The sequence below is a fragment of the Urocampus carinirostris genome, chromosome 9, assembly GCF_059441175.1.
Source record: "Urocampus carinirostris isolate Australia breed hairy pipefish chromosome 9, RoL_Ucar_1.0, whole genome shotgun sequence".
In the NCBI taxonomy this organism is placed as follows: Eukaryota; Metazoa; Chordata; class Actinopteri; order Syngnathiformes; family Syngnathidae; genus Urocampus; species Urocampus carinirostris.
Genome location: NC_142357.1, coordinates 13,563,460 through 13,585,021, shown reverse-complemented (window position 1 = coordinate 13,585,021; position 21,562 = coordinate 13,563,460). Strand labels below are relative to the sequence as shown.

At 37.5% G+C, this 21,562-nt stretch overlaps 1 pseudogene; it reads right to left on the bottom strand.

Annotated features, from left to right (window-relative positions):
- Positions 1-314: 314 nt before the first annotated feature.
- LOC148359360 (U2 spliceosomal RNA) lies at positions 315-443 on the bottom strand (annotated as a pseudogene).
- Between the last annotated feature and the right edge of the window lie 21,119 nt (positions 444-21,562).

Below are 21,562 nucleotides of genomic sequence, written 5' to 3'. Positions count from 1 at the left end.
AAGATCATACTTACCGAAGAGTTATTGCGTATTTTAGATTAATGCTACTGTTGTGTCCTATTCTAACAAAAAGGGAATATGTGGTGTCGTGTAATACACTCCCCTTCCTGCGGTGTCGCTGTATACTAATGCGCAGCCTTGTACTTGTGCTTGAGAGGGGGTTTTTAAGGGTTATTGTTCTTTCTTCGTTATTCATTATCCATTATCCGTTATCGGTCAGTCCATAATACGCTACAAAGCCCAGGAGCCGGCACACTTACTCTCAGCCAAAAGGCCAAGCTAAGGTCCTAGCCCTAAAGCCTTGCTGCGATCATTGCTAATGCACCGTTCCCGGAGGTACTGCAATACCGGGCCGATGCGTGGAGTGGACAGAGCAAGCTCTTATTCCATCTCTCAGCCAAAAGGCCAAGTTAAGGTCCTAGCAATAAAGCGTTGAGAACTACCGGAGAAGAAGTTAAGTAAACACTCTATGAATGTACCGTCCGTGCCTGTCTCTGAATCCTACTACAACCCTACTACATACACAACAGGTTGTCGCTATGGCAATAGCCAAAGGGCTTGTTTCTTACATTGCAGATTTTTTTGGGTTTGACTGCCTTGGTTTTTGCGTTGTAACAGCTGTTGTAGTTGAAGTATTTCATGTTTTACACTTTTAATATGTTAAAGGTTTTTTAGATGGTATTTATTTACATTATTCACACTTTCTGACTTTAATTTCCAAATATTGTGCAATGGAAAGTATTGTTGATATATTGACATTGCTATATTTTTATTTTTGTTACAATGCTGCAATTGTTATTTTGACCCTCTTGGATTGGGCCCCCGCAACCTGACCCCGGATAAGCGGAAGAAAATGAATGCATGGATGGATTTGGTTCTGAAACAGTTGAAATAGAAATATTGATGTCTTTTTTATCCTATTAAAGTTTGAATTGTATCATTTAATTAAATAAAGGAAAGATTTATAGTGCCTAAAATATTTTTCCTGTGCTCATCAAAATTGGGGTGGGGTTCATTCATACATTGATCATGACATTTCCAAGCAAACAGTACTGGTATCAGATTATTATTGATCACCACTGTGCAGTGGTACCGCTGCTCACAAATGTCCCTTCATAAGAAAGTTTCGGGTGGCAAAGTACCTGAACAGAAAAATATTGCCTTTAGTTACAAAGGCATTTCAGGATACAAAGTAAAAAAAATACAGTATAATACGTGCTGCCATTTGCTGCTCCTAAAGTTGTACCTGGCAACCCGACGCATACAGTGCATCCGGAAAGTATTCACAGCGCTTCATTTTTTCCACATTTTGTTATGTTACAGCCTCATTCCAAATTGCATTAATTTAATCTCTTATCTCAAAATTCTACACAAAATACTCCATTATGACAACGTGAATTTTTTTTTTTTTTTTCCTTTTTTTGAATTTATTAAAAATAGAAAACTAAGAAATCACATTTACACAAGTATTCACAGCCTTTGCCATGAAGCTCAAAATTGAGCTCAGGTGCATCTTTTTTCCACTGATCATCCTTGAGATCTTTCTACAGCTTAATTGGAGTCCACCTGCAGTAAATTCAGTTGATTGGACATGATTTGGAAAGGCACACACCTGTCTATATAAGGTCCCACAGTTGAGTGTGCATGTCAGAGCACAAACACGAAGCATGAAGTCAAAAGAACTGTCTGTAGACCTGTGAAACAGGATTGTCTTGAGGCACAAATCTGGGGAAGAATGCAGAAAAAATTCTGCTGCTTTGAAGGTCCCAATGAGCACAGTGGCCTCCATTATTCGTAAATGGAAGACATTTGGAACCACCAGGACTCTTCCTAGAGCTGGCCGGCCTTCTAAACTGAGCGATCGGGTAAGAAGTCAGGCAGGTGACCAAGAACCCGATGGCCACTCTGTCAGAGCTCCAGCGTTCCTCTGTGGAGAGAGGAGAGCCTTCCAGAAGGACAACCATCTCTGCAGCAATCCACCAATAAGGCCTGTATGGTAGAGTGGCCAGACGAAAGGCACTCCTTAGTAAAAGGAACATGGAAACCCGTCTGGAATTCTCTAAAAAGCACCTGAATGACACTCAGACCATGAGAAACAAAATTCTCTGGTCTGATGAGACAAAGATTGAACTCTTTGGTGTGAATGCCAGGCGCCATGTTTGGAGGAAACCATGCACCGCTCATCACCAGGCCGATACCATCCCTACAGTGAAGCATGGTGGTGGCAGCATTTGCTGCTCCTAAAGTTGTACCTGGCAACCCGACGCATACAGTGCATCCGGAAAGTATTCACAGCGCTTCATTTTTTCCACATTTTGTTATGTTACAGCCTCATTCCAAATTGCATTAATTTAATCTCTTATCTCAAAATTCTACACAAAATACTCCATTATGACAACGTGAATTTTTTTTTTTTTTTTTCCTTTTTTTGAATTTATTCAAAATAGAAAACTAAGAAATCACATTTACACAAGTATTCACAGCCTTTGCCATGAAGCTCAAAATTGAGCTCAGGTGCATCTTTTTTCCACTGATCATCCTTGAGATCTTTCTACAGCTTAATTGGAGTCCACCTGCAGTAAATTCAGTTGATTGGACATGATTTGGAAAGGCACACACCTGTCTATATAAGGTCCCACAGTTGAGTGTGCATGTCAGAGCACAAACACGAAGCATGAAGTCAAAAGAACTGTCTGTAGACCTGTGAAACAGGATTGTCTTGAGGCACAAATCTGGGGAAGAATGCAGAAAAAATTCTGCTGCTTTGAAGGTCCCAATGAGCACAGTGGCCTCCATTATTCGTAAATGGAAGACATTTGGAACCACCAGGACTCTTCCTAGAGCTGGCCGGCCTTCTAAACTGAGCGATCGGGTAAGAAGTCAGGCAGGTGACCAAGAACCCGATGGCCACTCTGTCAGAGCTCCAGCGTTCCTCTGTGGAGAGAGGAGAGCCTTCCAGAAGGACAACCATCTCTGCAGCAATCCACCAATCAGGCCTGTATGGTAGAGTGGCCAGACGAAAGGCACTCCTTAGTAAAAGGAACATGGAAACCCGTCTGGAATTCTCTAAAAAGCACCTGAATGACACTCAGACCATGAGAAACAAAATTCTCTGGTCTGATGAGACAAAGATTGAACTCTTTGGTGTGAATGCCAGGCGCCATGTTTGGAGGAAACCATGCACCGCTCATCACCAGGCCGATACCATCCCTACAGTGAAGCATGGTGGTGGCAGCATCATGCTGTGGGGAGGTTTTTCAGCAGCAGGAACTGGCAGACTAGTCAGGATAGAATGAAAAATGAATGTAGCAATATATAGAGATATCCTGGATGAAAACCTGCTCCAAAGCGCTCTTGCAAAGGTTCATTTTTATTAGCAGGACAATGACCCAAAGCACACAGCCAAGATCTCAAAAGATTGGCTTCAGAACCACTCCGTGAATGTCCTGGAGTGGCCCAGCCAGAGTCCAGACTTGAATCCGATCGAACATCTCTGGAGAGATCTGAAAATGGCTGTGCACAAACGTCTCCCATCCAACCTGAATGAGCTTGAGACTTATTGCAAAGAAGAATGGGCAAAACTGCCTTAGGGGCCGGTTACACAGACATTTACGGCTGAATCACGGCCAGAAATTTCTGCCCTTGAGGCGGACGCTATTGGACGCATAGAATTCGCCATTCAGACGGAAATTCGCGCGCGGGTGGCAGCGCGAAAAAGTTTTGCGCTGCTCAATTCTTCAGAGCGCGGGTACACAGCCTTTCACGAGCATATTGAGGCTGAACCACGGCCAGAAATTTCTGGCCGTGAGGCAGATGCTGTTGGGCGCTGTTGGACGTTTTGAGACCGCCAAAAAGACGAGATAGAGCAGTGCTTTACTCGCGGTCGGAAATTTTCACGTGGTTGGCCGCGTTCAAAACTTTTGAGCTGCTCAAAAGTTTGAGCACGTGTTAAACCGCGTGCCGCACACGTGGTCAACACGAAGTAATGACGCGGAAATGACGCGGAACGACGTGCTCTGGCCGCGGCCAGGGCGTGGTTACACATGGGTAGGACGGGAAATTTCAGCGGGTAATCGTGGGTGGAGCATGGTAATAGCATGTTCTGCGCCTGTATCGCGGTGTTATTACGTGAAATTAGCGTGTTACCCGTGTGACAGTCAAACGCCTTTCTCCGCGTATATACAGCGCGATTTGCCGATCACACGTCATTTGTGCTCGTGACGTCAAGGGGGTGAACATGGATCCCCGTCAGCGTAGTTTCTCTTCATTTCGAATAAATCTCTCGGTGCATTCGCAGCAATGCTTTAATCCTGGGACCTTAGCTTCACCTTTTGGTTGAGAGTAAGAGTCCCGGCTCCTAAGCTCTGTAGCGTGTTATGAACTGATCGATAATGAATAAAGAAGATAGAACAATCACCCTTAACCCCCCCCCCCCCCCCCCCCCGTCAGCGTAGTGATCTCGTCTTAATCCATTTTTATTTCTAGGCATTTCTTTGCAAGATAATAAAATAAAAATGATGCCATAGCTTGAAATCTTGATCTTCACGGGACTGTGTCTTGTGTGGTTATGATTGCTACAGCCCGGTGCCGAGATTTGCATCCCCTCGCTAATACAACCACCTTTACCTCGTTTTATCTCACTTTTAGGGAATGTAATGACGAACATATAACTAAAACCACATCGTCTTGCATTTGTTGGAAATATAATACAACTTAATCCACTCCGTCTTTGTTTTTGTTGTGAACGTAATCGAACAGTAATGCACACCGTATATAAAATCCCCCCCCCTCCCGTGAACGCGCATTCTGCTGCGCTTACAACGAAAGCGATCGTATTCTATATAAAACGCTTATTAAAACTATAAAGCGAGCTAATTATAACAATTGGGAGATCCTAGTCTATATGACGCGTTTATTTAAACAATAAAGTGCGATTGTATTCTACAAAATGCGTTTGTTAACGTGGATGAAAAAGTCACGCGAGGGGGTGGGGCGGTGTGGGTGTTGCGTAGGAGTCGGATTTGGGCACAACACCGGCTGGGGAGCTTTTATACCCGTGGTCCACACGAGAAAATGACGCAGAAATGACGCGATGAGGAAGCGGAACAGTCGCCGGCGTCTGTTTTGCGGGCATACCACCGATGAACAGCGGGTTAGCCAATTTTGCGCATTTTCCATCCCGGGCAACCACGGGCAAAAAAAAACGCAACATTTTAGCCGTGATTCAGCCGCAAATGTCTGTGTGACCGGCCCCTAAAGATAGGTGTGCTAAACTTGCGGGATCATATTCAAAAAGACTTGAGGCTGTATTTGCTGCCAAAGGTGGATCAACAAAGTATTAAGCAAGGGCTGTGAATACTTATGTAAATGTGATTTCTTAGTTTTTTATTTTTAATAAATTCAAAAAAAGTAAAAAAAAACTTTTTCACATTGTCATAATGGAGTATTTTGTGTAGAATTTTGAGATAAGAGATTAAATTAATACAATTTGGAATGAGGCTGTAACATAACAAAATGTGGAAAAAGTGAAGCGCTGTGAATACTTTCCGGATGCACTGTATATGTCAATCTTGGCATGCTCTTCGTGTCCCTTTCCCGCTCTGTAAACCGTCTACTGTATGGTACCGCTACAAAGAGCTGTCATTCACAATGGAACCCACGAAAGCCATGCAACAGAGTTGACAAGGAGAAATGAAGAGGAAGATACTTTTTTGGGTTATTAGAACAAACCAAGAGATAACAGAAAGGTATGAAAAGGGAAATCATTTGTGTTATCTCACAAAAGTAAAATTTTATATAATATATCTATGAACGCCACGATAAATAAATGACAGCAGACATTTTTCAAGAAAGACTGGGCAAAAAACACTTCCGTGGACCATTAAACAAAGAGGCCAATCAAAAGGTAAATTAGTTTTTATTATATTATTTTCCTTTATTCTATCTTTTTTTTTACATTATGTGCCTCTTGTTAAGTTCGATGAGCTGCAATTGATTTTTGTAATTATTTCATATTCTGATGCTTTTTTTATGATTTATTAAACAAAAATCTCGTACTTTTATGAGGCTTGAAACGCATTAGCACATTTAGATCCAAACGTTGTCTCTACTTACAAATGTTTCAGGTTACAGAGCGACTTCCAGAACAAATTAAATTCGTAAGTAGAGGTACCACTGTGTTTACTTGGATGGGATTGATACCAACTAGTCAATACCGTGATATGTGATACAGATACGTTGTATGACAACAAAATAAATCGCCAGCAGATGCGTTTGCATATTGACGAAGTGTTCCTTTTGTGAAGAATTTGCCACAATTGGGAAAAAAAGCTGGTCACAGAAAACTGGAAAAGTTTCCCACTGTGGTGAAATTGAAATGTCATTTCGCCAAAACACGAAGGCGCAATCAGGCAAGCCTTTGAGTTTTCTGAAGCCGACAGCTACGGCTAGGAATGACGTGTTGGGAATGGGAAAAATTCCCTTTGACTCATCTGAGCCTTTTTTCTGAGAAACTGAGATGGGCAGGGGGTGAGATGACAAGAGTGGTGAGTGATGATGAGGCCAGGATGAAAAATGATGATATAATGTGATTTGATATGTGGGCCTTGATGCCTTCTCTTTGACGTTGTTTGTGGCGAGGTGGAGTAATGGTGACACAGGTGGATGGAGGTGCTGTGTGAGGCTACAGACTTCATTTAGTATTCTCTTATGAGCAGGAAGCAATGGCTGGACTGGTTGGAGGCTGCTGATTGTTGTTTGAGCATTCTGGAATCACGTTGAAAATTTGTAAAAATACAGATTGTTTTTTTTAAGAAGCATCTGAATACTGTTTTACTGTAAATTCCAGACAATAGAGAGCACCTGATTAAGTCGCATGCGCGCATTTAAGACATTTAACTTTGTTTTGTACTAGCCGCACCAGATTTTAGGCTGCATGTGGCAATTTAGAAAAAGAATAGATGCAAGCACTGAATAGTGTCAAAAAACTCCACAGGGCTCATTTTGTAATCGGCTGCAGTGTAGCAGATTTAGCAGTGAACATTTTTTCAGAAAATCTGCGTCAAGCTGTTTATTCTCACTTTCACGTGGATTTTAATTGTGATAAGGTGCTACCAATAGATCTGCAAAATTGACAGTGACTTTTATTCAAATTTGTAAAATGTAATCCTATGTACAATCCGAGTCTTACCTTGTTATTGTCTAAGTGCATATTTTTGTATGAGGCTGCTAGTCATGTGTAAGGTTAAGAGATGTTGGTTTAATGAGTCTAGAGTTGTTGATCAGACAATGCCACCAACTGCAAGAAGACTAGTGTTAGAGCTCAGGTTATGTGTAGAGGTGCTGTAAATCCGACTGTTTAGCAAAACCTCACTTCCTTCCACACAAGCTTTGGCTCCATGTCCAAAGAACAGGCCTCTGATCCCCTTTTTGGCTGCTGCCCAACTCCACGCAAGCAATCATTTTGCCCCCAACTCAAAATCCCTACAACTCCCCACGGTCTAATTACTCCATAGGAAATGGGTTTTCTTGGTGTTCTTTCCCCACTCCCTCTGATTTGTCTGGTCCCCTACATCGAAACCTTTTTCGCCATTGGTGACCGTTTCGGGAGTGTAATGATCCTCTAGATCAGGGTTTCAAGTATATGGGATCTTGTGTATTTATTTAGGAGTGAGGGACAAGATCGAGAGATAGATCGGCAGGAATATGGGTGCAGCATCTTTCAGGTCCTTTCTGCTACAGTAAGAGCTTTGCTGAAAGGTCCAGCTCTTGGCTTACTGGTCGAATTACAATTATACCCTCACCTACCTGGATGGTAACAACCTGTTGTTAGGGACTGAAAGAAAAAGTGGCCAAAATGAATACTGGGAGGGGATACCTGGTCATACTGGAAGTACTCAAAAAAGAGATGCTGCCCATATAGCTTAAAAAGGACGAGCTGAGGTATCTAGTTCACACACCACTAGGCAAGCTATTTAAAGAGGTGATTTGGACACCTACAACTTAAGCCACAATCCAAGTACTCTTGTAATATATTTCTTCCTATTCATCCTAACATTCATTTTTTTGTCAAATTTTTGTCTTTTGTCTGTTATATGCTTATCCTCGAGTTTCATGTTTAATCTTGTTGTAAACAATGTTCACTATGTTGTTATTATTAACAGTAAAAACAATTTTTATTACTATTGTTAGGGTTAATATTTTCGTAATAGGTTAAACTGGAGTGATCAGTAAGAGAGGCAAATGTAGTTTTAGAATTTATTCACAGCTGTGGGCAGACGGATTCAAAAGTCTCACCGTCTCACAAGTTTCCCGCGGTGCATTCGGGTTTTGTTCAAAAAGTGCGCATGCGCAGAAAGTATCAGTGACGTCACACATACGTCTACGGTTCAAAGTTCGCACATGCGTAGTAATAACAAACGATGTCATATATCTTTCGGTTCAAAAATGGTACAAAACAGCAGTCAAGCTCATCAGGATTATTTGTAACATAGAAGACAGAGAAATACACAATTAACTAAATATGATTAGCTTTGACATTTCCCCCCTGTTGTGGATTTCGAAGGATATCAGTGATAATACCAGAGATTTTCAAGTTAACACATTAAGAAATACAACAGGTTAATAGTTTCGTGGAGGGGCGAAAAACCTTCGTAAAGGAAAAAATTCCCCTCCTCCCACCTCATTTCCATGAGGTCGAGAGTGTTTCTTATGCTAGAAAACGTAGTAGTAGTAATGAGCGATGGTTAAAAACACAAAACAAAGAACCCTGCCTGTGCGTTGGTCTCCACAGGGCCTGAATGACTTGGTGAGCGGGACTCGATTAGCTTACCCGCTCAGATCTTCGCGTGTGCAATGGGGAGGTTTCCCTTTAGGGATAAGTCCTTTCAGACAATGTTGTCTAAGTCCATTTAAATTTGGTGTATGGGAACTGATACCAATGTAACAAAGCAGTCCGTAAAGTCCAAAATTTTCAACATTACGATAGAAGAAATTGAACCTAATCTCGTTTCTTCCCTCAGTTGTTAGGATTCTTATTTTGGTACTTTTACGACCATTTCTCTAGATATCATTGTAGAATCTAATGCCTATTCTTTCGGAAGAATAGATTAGGGCACTATTGGCAGCTTTGATGCAGTTTTTCATGAGCATGGGCATCATAAGGATCCCCACACCTCCTGGCGTGATGATGTGTTACTTGTAGATGAGGTGACACCATCCAGTTGTCCACATTGGATTGCTCCTCTTTTCGGATCTGGCAAGTTAGCTTCTTCCCTGAGATGACAACAGCCTCCTGCGTCGAGGCGGACGTGTGTAGGAGACACAGTTGATGGCGCGAGTGCTAGCACACTCCCCAGAATCCTGACCGCTGTCCTTGGAAAGAAGTTAGGTTTGACGCTCCCTGTGGGCTGACAGAACTCCATCATCTGATCAGCAGGGGTCACCTTCTGTATGGATGAGAGAAGCATAAATCAATACCATAGAACTGAATATTCAGGGAAAGCTATAGATGGGGAAAAAAGGATAGTCAGGACTTAATTAATTTTTTTTTTTTTATTAATTAGATTGTGCTATCCATAATTTACTCTCCCCCCCTGTTGAGACTTCATGGCTCAAAACAAATTAAAAAAAATTCATTTATAGATTTGTATATTTTCTCAAGTTGTCTTTATATTATTATAAGTGAAAATCAAAATCCCCACTATAAGATGCCCTATCCATTTTGAGCGTTCTATCCCAAAATGCTAACTCGAAGATAAACAATTTATTTTTTAAATTGTCAGTTCTAAATTTCAAATTTTGCTTTTTCACTAAATCCAGTCACTGAATCAGTTTAACCATTATCCTTGTCAGAATCATTTACCCTGATTTGAGTGTTCTCTTTTGTAGATTGATCACATTTGAAAAAACATTTTGTATGCACTTTTTATTTGCATTCTCTTATGATTTTCAATGTGTTATCTTGCTGTTGGCCATTCCTCTCGAGGCAGATGATCAGGATAGATTGTTAAATTATCAATTTAACCCGAGAAAAGACGTTTTTATTGTTATGATTCACCCTTTGTTTTGCCTTTTGTAAAAATCATAACCTATATATTATCTTTTCAGTAAGTAAATTTCAGATAAAATAACAGTATTTTGCAAAGAAAGCAGGTAATTCACGCTCAAAGTGAATGATTTTGCCAAAAATGAAAAATACCATCCCAAAATGTTCTCAATGTGGGCGATTTTCTAATGGTGAATGGTTATTTTCATTGATTTTTTTTAATCAATTTGATAAACATTGTAAATTTTGAAATATTACAACATTTCTTTTGTGTAATATTTTTCTATCCGTCCAAATTTCGTAATTTGAATCTCAAAAAACAGTTATATGGAGAGCTTATTCAGAAGACAATTTTTCATCAATTTCGGAAAAAACTAGGTTTTAACTTATATTTTACGGAATGTCTCAATGTTCCCCCCTGAGTTAAAACCTAAGTTCACAATCTATGAATAGGAGTGAAATCAGACACATTTATAAATTTGCAAGATGAATTTATCAATCGTCCTCAAATACATTTACACTTTGTATTAACAAGACTCTATATAACTTCAAGCAGACGCATTCTTGAATGTTGTTGTCTTTCAGTCTTTTGATTTGCTTATTCCACATTACATTCACCATTTGAATGTTGCTTTTGGCCCATCAAAAATAGTTTTTCAAAAATGTGTCCATGTCAAACACAAAATGACTTTATTGACTTTTTTGTCAATTTCACTGGTAACGACTGCAGGAATCTCCTGTTAGCTGTCTGAAAAGCAGCTGGGATGTGCCCCATCACTCCCTTGATGTCGTTGTTGATGAGCGTAGCTGGGATGTGCTCCATCTCACTCCCTTGGCCTCGCTGTTGATAAGCGGCGCAGATAATGGATGACTGATGTCTTTGGCTCTTTCAGCAAATGATTTTTGTCCATGATTTCTTTTTGACAGGGTGGTATGTCCTTTGAAGAGTAAATGGACTTTCAAAAAGAAAGGAAAGAGTCTTTTTGTGGAATTCACTGGCACTTAAGAGTCTCGTTAATTCCATTGTGCTTATGTAGTGGGATTTTTTTAGTAAATTGGCCGGATTATTCCATGTCTTAAATTTTTCTCTAAATTTAAGTACTAGTAGACATTATCTTAGTTTAATCAATTTCTATCCATTTATTACCCATGCAATTATTTTTAAATTAGCATGATATGTCTCGAAATCAACTAGTCCTTTACTTTTATTTCCTATGACCCTTTTCAAGATTGATCAGTTTCTCATTGTCTTCTAAAAATGCTCTTCCATAGAAACCGTTTCCTTTTAACTTAACCAAACCATAAGTCAGTATTTGTTATACATTTGTTTATCACTTGTCAATCGTAACACTCATTCTAAAAAAATTCAGTGTGTAATCAATTGTCCTCCCAATTTCCTTTGGGCTAAATTTGTCAAAATTCCAAATTCTCACACTAAACATCAGAAATCTCAAAAGATCAACAAAAAATTTCTCAAAAAAAATGCCAAATCGAACTTAATGTCATAACTTCTCTAATTGTATTTTCTTCTCTCTGTAACCATAATCAATCTATTGTTATTGATTCAATATAGAACAATACAATTATCTTGTTGAGTGTATCTATTTTGTTTATTCATTATCTTTTATTTTGCGCAACAATCTTTGTTTCTACGCACTAGTCTTCGTTCTAAGCATCCTTTCGAGATCCCTTGTGATTAAAGCTAAACAAATTAACGATCTGGTCCGACTTAATACTTGTTTCTTTTTTTTCCTGTTTAAAAGAAAAAAAATAGATTCAGTGACTGAAATAGCTTCAGCTACGTTATGATTTCTAGTCTCCAATTCTTTTTTGTGTTAATTTGTCGTCATTTTCAAACTTCTTTCAAAATTTTGATTATTTGAAATGGTTCAAATGACCTATTGAGAGTAATCTATTATTGAATACGAGAACAACTAAGTAAATAACCTTTACATATTACGCCTCTTTTGAATTTGTCCATTTACGAACGAGAAGATGAACACTAAAATTATGGACGTTTTTCCAGTCATCTTCATTGCTTTTTTCGTCCCTGCTTTATCAGGAGCAAAACTACATGTCTTAAAGTTATTACCCTTTGTTATTCGCATCTTCAACAAAAAATGATTAGTTCGGTTACTCAAATGTTCTTTCTTTTTAAACTATTCTGTATAGTTATCTTGTATCATACACTCATTGTTTTCATTTCCCCACATCATTTATGCTGGGGACGCAACTTTTTTCCCTTTAAATTGTCATTATCATTTAGTTACTCTTTAACAAAGATTTAACACATTACAAGCCTAATCGTTAATTTGGTTTTGTTATACGAGTTTTATTTTCCTGCACGCCGATCTTAGCTAACGAGATCTCATCGCTTCGAGATTACGTCATTGTTGTGGGTAATTCTTGTCGAGTGAAGGTCAGTGTTTTTATTAGACGAACTGCTTTTTTCCTCGTTCAATTCATCAAAGAGAGCTTGCTTTTACGGCTCATTTGGTTTGATGATTGATATCACGAATTATGTACTACTAAGATGTTAAAGAGAGAAGTACAGAAAGTAGAAAAGTGGAAAAAAGACAAGCCTGTTATTTGCAATTACCATCAACAAATGCAGAAAATAAATTAATAATTTGATGATCAAAACTGAATGAATACGCAGATATCTTTGTATCACTTAATTTCAGGGGTTATTAGATTTCTCCCAAGATCTATAAATCTTTTAGCAAGCTAGTACAGGGAATTCAAAATCCCTAACATATTATCATTATTGATAGTTCAGTATTAAAATTGTTTCATATATATATTATATATGTGTGTGCAGCACGGTGGCGCAGTGGCCAGCACGTGTGCGGCATTATTAAGGACCTGGGAACAGGTGTGTGTGTTCCAAGCCAGCCACTGGCTCTTGTGCGGAGCCTGCATGATCTCATTGTTTCCGTCCGGCTATCCGGATTACTTACCTCATTCAAAAACATGCATTTCAGGTGGACTGGCTGGTCCAAATTGTCCCTACGTGTGAATGAGCTAGTGAATTGTGTATCTTTGTGTGCCCTGCAATTGGCTTGCAACCAGTTCAGGGTGTCCTCCAATCGCTGCTCGATGGTCGCTGTGATGGACTCCAACATTCTTGATACCCCATTGAGGACAAGCGGTGTAGCTGATAGGATGAGATCTACTCGTCATAGTTATGGTTCATACCGGCCGAATATGAACACAAAACTTTTCTGGTTCTCACCTGTAACACCTTTATTGATGACATATTCCTTTAATATCATAAAAATTGGTTTTTCACTTACCATTGTTCATCACATGGAATATCTTCATCATGTTATTTGTGCTACCTTTCGCTGATCGCTCTTCCTCCCATTTTCTCCTCAGCGGGTTGTTGAGTCCAAATGAGACAAGAACCAAAATTCTAGAACTCAAAACATTGTTAGTGCAACACTTTTTCTGTAAAATCAAACTTTACCTTAGGTCCTTTGTAGTGTTTTCACGAAAGTTCCCTAACAATATTCTAGTCTATAATATTTCCCATTATGGCAACGAAATAGTGTAGTGTTCGATAGTATATCTATATTCGTTTGCCTTCAATTAGATTTATCCCTTAAATAATTTCCGTTAATTTGTATAGCTTATCTATAAAAATACTGTCACATGTTTTGCACAATGCTGACAACTTCTACTGCGATGTCTATTCAGCAAATGCATATTACACAAACCTCAATTGTATGTAACATCTTACATGCAATTATTTTTGTGTAAATATTGTTTCAATTATAACTAGAACCTTATTTTCTCTGTTTCTTTACCTTACTTTGAAGATGGATTGTTATGCCAAATTTCATTGTCAGTCACAATATGTCAACCCATTTTGTAACTATGTCGGTAAAGGTATATTCTAATCTATTATAAATGGTTTGCATTTATATAGTGTTTTCAAGACCCTAGAGGAACTCCAAAAACACTAATGTGATGTTTTTCATACTTTTGTCTCAAGTTTTTCATATCCAATTTTCAGCGAATTATTTTTTTCTTTAAATAACTTTTCCCTTTTACATTCCTTCTTTCTCTTACTTGTATTCCACTTGCTCTTCTCCTTAACGATTCACTTTCTTTACCCTTTACTTCCTTCTACCAACTCTTATTTACTTGCAATATCCTTTCTTCTTTTTTCGCTCTGATCAGTCCACATCTTGTGTCTCTTCCTTTCCTCATCTTTTCTTTCCTTTCGTGAACTAATTCAGCCTTCAATCTGATCTTCGTGCCTACTTCCTTTAAAACCTTTCTTCAAAAACTCTGAACTTTCACTGTCCATATTCCACTCAACAACTTCCTTACATGCTTTGCCAACAATTCATTCCCTACACAACACTTTTTCCTTCTGCACCTTCTAACACCCCTTTTAGCTTACCAGCCTAAATGTAAAAATGACGTGTATTGATCTACGAGTCATTTTATCATTTTTATTCCCCTCAATGAATTTTCCCTCCATATTTCATTGAAAATAATTATTCGCTCTATTTTGATAATTTTGTACAAAACACCTTTTATCTCTATTCCATTCCAATTGGCTCAATTTGATTTTCCCCCCGTCTTTACAGTCCTTAATTTTCTAATTTAGAACTGAAAACCGGAATATTCTATCTTTATTTTTGTTATTGTATCTTTAGTAAGTGTTATTCTGGCATTAACTCATTTAATGCATCTAAAATAACTCAAACATAAGTTTTCTAAACTTAGCACACCTAAATTTATCGTTTTCCAATTGAAAAAACAAAAAAAATTTGGACCGAAAAAAAATATATTTTTGGAACCCCTTAGGCCCGCAGGCGTTATGTTGTACACCCTTAGCGTCAAACGCCGATTTCCCAAAAAACGAACGTTTTCGATTCCTAACGCGATGTGCTCTCGGTTCCACCCAAAAACAACATTTTTTAAATCGTCTTACTGTTTAAAAAAAACGTTTCTCTCGTTGCAATGTGCACTTAAATTCGCTTCCTTTTTTTCCTTTTAAAAATGCGCGCGCTCTCTCGTTTGCGGCAATAATCTTCGTATTTTTCTATATTTTTTTCCTTTTCAGTTACGTGGGCCGATTAAAAGCCAGCACAAACATATAAGACAGGAAGAATAAGAATATAGGAAAGAATACAAACATTTACACATTGAACAAACATAAAACATTTGACAAGACAGAGTAGGCCCACACAAAATTAGTTTAATTTTAGACCGTGTACACTTTTTATGAAGCCATGCAGTTTACTTAAACCTTATTTTATATAACCACAGAGGGACCCGTCCTTTTTTTGAAAAAGGACAATGGGAAAAGTGGGGGGTCGTCTCTGTACCCCTCCCCCTTACTTTTCTTTCCCATTCTACCGTCCCCACCTTGGGGTTAGTGTCGACATTTCCGTCCCGAGGCAATCAATCCACCCGTCTCAAACAAAAAGTTTGAGTATTTAAAATACTTCGTATTTTATTCTGATTCCTTTTGGGTATTTACTTAGCTAAGATTTTGTAATGGCTTCTCAAGCCCACATATGGCGCCCGTCAACACTATGGTCTCTCTCTGTGGCCAATTCAACTTTATCTTTTTATAAAAAATGGCTTCGTTCTTAGAATTATTCCAAATTTTTATATTAGAAATGCATCTCTTACCGATCACTTCATCCTGGTTCGTTGACGGTGACGCGGACTTTGAAGGGTTTCCTTTGTTCTAGACCACGCGGTAGAATTGATTGGTTTTTTTTTTCGTTTTCGTTTTCAACTTCAAAATACTACGTACCGTCCGGGTTTCGACAACAAAAATGTTAGGGTTAATATTTTCGTAATAGGTTAAACTGGAGTGATCAGTAAGAGAGGCAAATGTAGTTTTAGAATTTATTCACAGCTGTGGGCAGACGGATTCAAAAGTCTCACCGTCTCACAAGTTTCCCGCGGTGCATTCGGGTTTTGTTCAAAAAGTGCGCATGCGCAGAAAGTATCAGTGACGTCACACATACGTCTACGGTTCAAAGTTCGCACATGCGTAGTAATAACAAACGATGTCATATATCTTTCGGTTCAAAAATGGTACAAAACAGCAGTCAAGCTCATCAGGATTATTTGTAACATAGAAGACAGAGAAATACACAATTAACTAAATATGATTGGCTTTGACACTATTCAAAGCCAGGAGGCCACAAGGCTGACCCAGGACATACTGGGCTACTTACATCTGAGTAACTTGGTGGAGTGATTAATCTGCTGTCCACATGAGCAAACCTCTTAACAAGAATTTTGATTCTGTTTTGACTTCTAACAGTCAAAACAAGTAATACTAGCTAAAAGGTTTGTTGTTTTGTTTGTTTTTACTGTACAAAGCAAATATATACATTTCCAGCATTGCTAAAATAAAATGGTACCTTTAAAACTGTCCTAAACTGTAGTTCTGTTGTTGTTTGTGGCAACTCACCTTGTTTTCATCTTTGTCACCCACCAGCTTGCACGATTATTAGATCTCAATAGAGTAAATGTGAATCACGTCTTCAATAGAAACACACGTCAAAATAGTTTTTTATCGATGCAAACTGTCCCTTCTGTTTAGCAAAAAAACTTTAATGAAAAGCTGCTATTGCCACATGATTGTGGTTTGGAAGTTACTAGAATTCTTCAGTATGGAGTCCACCATGAAAGAGACCTCTCACAATGTGTGCACTAAAAGTGCTGCATGTACCAGTTTCACAAAGAAAGCATAGCAGATTGTATTGCCCCCATGTGAGTGCCCCTAAACCCTGCTGAGTGAGCTCCACCTTTGTATCACCGGCATGCAGAGCCAGTAGTAAAGTGAAGTCGCTCAGAGCTTTTATTGGATGAGGGACAGGCGGCTCCCACAGGTGGAGAATGGATTATTTCACTATCAGAAAAGGCGGCGGTACAATAACGGGCATGTAAAAGCAAGGGGCTCGTTTCAATGTGAAATATTAACCTTTGGAAAGGAGCGAGTAATAACCACATATGCGTGTGAGCAATTTCTTCTAGAACATATTAAATATTTGTGACAGGCCAAATGACAGGGCTCTTGCCACACCACTACAGTGTAAACAAACATATCACAGCTATGATTTAGTAACTAGGGTGAACTTTTGTTTGTATAGCAAACTTGCTAAGTCTGAATCAGTGTTTTGAAAAACCTTATTCAAATACAAATACTGAACCTTAACAAGCATGGCTAGTTAGGTCATTGTTTGGTAGATTATGGTAGGTTTAATTTTCACATAAGTAGGGTCCTGGTTAGTGGAGTTGAGGCAGTGGTGAGCAAAGACCGAGCCAGGAACCAGTACCGGGCCGTACATAAATAGATAGAAGTTGCCTGATTTGTTGTATTAATGTTGCTTTATTTTTTGCTTTAACCATATCATGTTCATTTTTTTGGTTTAATGGTGATCTATTACCTTTTTTGAACAGTGATTGATTAGTCGAAAAATATCGCTGGGCACATTTACACAACATTTGATGCAAAGGGAATCAAACCTGGATCGCATTGGTGACATTTCCAAATACTAACCACCAGACGACAAGGCATTTAGATGACAAGGCATTCGGTTTTTATCTCATCATCACACTATTTTTACAGAAATACAATAAAACAAAGATTAAAATATTTCATTCACAACATGAACTATGACCACAATACCAAAATAAATTAAACAATTACTATACAATACTATTTATTTCAAAGTCCAATGTATCATCAGATACACCAAAGAGGAGTTTCTGTTGTCATACTTTTTTGCTTTTATTTATATATTTCAGGGAGACTTTCTGTTTTCTGCATTCTCTAACAATGTCTCTGGAACTGTAAAAACAGTGTCATGATAGGATCAAATTGAATGCCTATTCCTGTTCTATCTACATCCATAGTGGTCTAGTGTTTTGGATCTGGTGCTTTCACTGCAGTAATCTAGATTTGAATGCTGTTATTATGATGTCGTGTAGATGTGCTCAGCAATATTGTTTACTGATCAATCATTTAAGTAAGGTAATGTTTCATCCAAATTCCCAACACAACATTTGGGACCTACAAAGCTTTCTTGAGCTTAGAAAAAGTCAAACAAAACATTGTATTGATTTTTCATAAAACACGTTATACACAAGTGTGCGTTATAAATACATGGGATTTTGGCTTAAGGTTATTGTTATTAATGTTAATTTTATTATTGGGCCTGGCCGCAAAATTTTTGTCAGACATTAAACTGGTACATAGTACAGAAAAGGTTGGGGACCACTGAGTTAAGGTATGATTTTGAAATTATTGGGATACAATTTTTTGTTATTAAGCTTCTTGTATTGAAGCTGAACATCCAAATGTCAGACTTCCATTGCTAGTTTTGTCTTTACTGGTGTCAAGGTCCACATTCTTCCTGATTTTGCCCCCTAAAGGATACTCTTAAATGGATGAATCCAATATTCCTGCTGTGACAGTCCTTTTTCAACAAGGACACTCTCAAATAACTCCAAACACCTACTTCAGTCGGGTCCATATGATTGCCAATTAGTCCTTGCACATTCGATACCATCATCACCCACGGGAGAAATAAGTCACTGCAGCTTTGCAGGCAGGGGCAAAGCAACGTGGTCAGCAGCATTGCGCCCTTGCGACTGGAAAGAGTCGAATACGGGTAACGGATGATAATGGTTGCAGTAACCGGCTTGTACTTGCCAGGCCTCCCCTGTGAAGTCAAGGCTGGCCCTTTGCATATAGTAATTCAACATCCATGACATAATGAATCAATTTTGCTCCACGAATATAAGTCTGCAGTGAATCAGGCTGAATGGAATTCATGAGGCAGCCATCAGAGCCACTTTAAATTAAAGCTACTTCTGGGAGTGGGAGTGTCCGCCCTAATTGCCCGCGACAGGGTACGATCTGATAAACGCAATGTCTGACAATGCTATTCAACGAAACACAGTTTCTTGGCCTTCACGAGACTCAAGTTAGCTAACAGTGTAATTGCTGTGTTGAACCATTGTAGTACATAGTTTTCAACACAATGCATGGTATTGCTCTAATTAGCCTGTAAAGTTAATCAAACCAAGGAGTTCTTTACAATTGTTTCTTAGGATGCTAATATCATGTAGGTTATCCTCATTGAGGTTGTTTTTTCACATCACAACCTTTATCTAAGTTGAGTGGGCTTATGGCATTTAAGTGGTTGGTTTTTATATTGTTGATGATTAATCATAATTAAAGAAACAAGACATAGCACCAAACTCGCAAGTCATACAACTTTCTTTCCAAGCATTCTTGAACTTATAGCATTTGAAAGGTGATATAAGTTTGTTTCCCTGCAATTTTCCTTTGGGCATGTAACGTCCTACTAGAAATTGTATATATATATATATATATATATATATATATATATATATATATATATATATATATATATATATATATATATATATATATATATATATATATATATATATATATATATATATATATATATATATATATATATATATATATATACATATATATATATACTGTGTGGTTACTGAAATGTAATTCCTTGGAAAATCATGATAGTCTTTAATTATAAGTTCAGTAATGCATTGCTTACGGGCAGAATGTCCCTACCACCAGTGGTACTAAAGTACGATACATTAAATACAATTAAAATGTAATTGTAAACCTTTCAATGTGAACTAAAGGCTAATTTCTAAGGTACCACTTTCCAAACAATAATTTCGCTGTGCATGCGTAAAGTTCAAAATAAATATGATATATTTTGATTACCGTCTTTTTACAATAGAATTGTTTTAAACTTCAGTTAAATTAAGTTTAATTTAAAAAAGCACCTATTCATTGAAAGATCGATTTTACCCATCCTAATAGCAAATCAATAAACACTATGAATAAAATAAATAATTCCTAGTGTCAAATAGAATTAAATCAAACGTATTTGGGGAGCACTTTCCAGGCAATACATTGCCATTCAAAGTGCTGTATAAAAACATTCCGTGTTCAATCAGACAATGAAATATCCTCCCTTATCCCTGCCCAACAACCCAAAACAAGAGATAGAAACACACACAATGGTAAAAACACAATATAAAACAAAAAACAAATCGTGATAGAAATAAAATATGATTACGGCAATGTGAGAAAAGGGACCTTAGGAAGGGTTATCCACACTGATAAGGATAGCAGCATAATTTGTAACTCAAATGTCTGTTTTTGACATACTGAGTTTTTTATATATATATATATATATATATATATATATATATATATATATATATATATATATATATATATATATATATATATATATATATAATAGTTTTTCTTTATACTAAAGCATGAGATAATTATACAGAATCATATCTCAATACAGCCCTCTGACCACTTTACAATCGTCCATCTATTATAACCGTAGCCGATCCCAGTTTTTTTCGGGCAGTGGGCAGGGGACACCCATGAACTGGTTGCCCACCAGTCGCAGGGCCACTTTTCTATCAGAACGTTCTAAAAAAAAAACCTTGATGGAGGAATTTACTTCTTCTATTTTATATTTAATTTAATCTTTTTAAATCAAAATAATACCTAAAATAACTATATATATATATATATATATATATATATATATATATATATATATATATATATATATATATATATATATATATATATATATATATATATATATATATATATATATATATATATATATATATATATATATATATATATATACTTGTATATATACCAGAACAAAAGTTAAAAAATATAGTAAAAATATAGTAACGTGACAGAATAGTACTTAAATGAGCAACATAAGCTGCAAATTAGGTATACGTTAGTTCACTGCAAATGTGTTTATAAAGAATATTTCATATTTGAAGTTTAAAAATGCTTGAGAAACAATAAAAACACAAATTAAATACAATAAAAACAAGCAAATAACGCTCACCTTCATGAGAGAAACCATGTGATGAAAAACCTTCAAAGGAAGTGATGAAAAACCTTCAAAGGAAGCTTGGTTTTTGTGACACTTTTAAATGTGTTTTAAAAATGGTAGCATCTTGGCTTGATTTTGTCCAGATAGCAGTTGTTAACGTGTGTGTCGTTTTGCTGTTTTAAAGTTATAGCAGTTACCTCGGTTTAACAATGGGCCCTTGGGCAGCCTCAAGTAAATAATAAATAGAGTTCAAATCAAAAATAAAAGATTTAAAAGTCAAATCCCTGCAATGAAAGGAATTCCATCTTCATACCAATCCATTTTCTAAACAAACTGCCTCATTGATGGTTTTTGGAGAGTTTAGAAAGGCAATTATCATTCAGAGGATTATAAAGATTGTTTTCTGTTGCTTTTGGATATATTTTCCAAATCTTTTTGTGAAGTCTCGGAATTCATTCTGTGTCAGTCTAATGGAAACATTCAGCAGGGATTTGTGAGTGAAGGAGCCCTTCTAAAGTCGGCAGTGTCGCCCAACAATATCGCTTTAGTATGCAAATGTCTCTGTGTTGAGCCGGCT